Raw genomic sequence first — 573 nt, 5'->3', positions numbered from 1 at the left:
TATATATGTATAAAATATTTATATATACACAGCTGGTCAGATTTTTTTCAACACATTTCTAAACATTTCTAATAGCTGATTTATTTTATCTTTGCCATGATGACAGTAAATAATATTTGACTGATATTTTTCAAGACACTTCTATACAGCTTAAAGTGACATTTAAAGGCTTACTGTTACTAGGTTAATTAGGTTAACTAGGCAGGTTAGGATAATTAGACAAGCTTTTGTATAACGATGGTTTGTTGTTCTGTAGACTATCAAAAAATAAAAAATAAATGTTTAAAGGGGCTAATAATTTTGACTTAATCAAAAATTTTGACATAACCAATAATTTGATTTTTAAAATATTAAAATCTGCTTTTATTCTAGTCAAAATAAAATGAATAAGACTTTCTCCAGAAGAAAAAACATTATCAGACATACTGCGAAAATATCTTTGCTCTGTTAAACATCATTTGGGAAATATAAAAAAAATGATGGAGGAAAAAATATGAAAACAAAATTCAAAGGTGGGCTAATAATTCTGACTTCAACTGTATATTCCAAAATTGTTTTGAGATGTGTTTGTTA

This window comes from Danio rerio, chromosome 13 (assembly GCF_052040795.2).
Source record: "Danio rerio strain M-AB ecotype USA chromosome 13, GRCz13ab, whole genome shotgun sequence".
NCBI lineage: Eukaryota > Metazoa > Chordata > Actinopteri > Cypriniformes > Danionidae > Danio > Danio rerio.
This window is presented reverse-complemented; position numbering follows the sequence as displayed.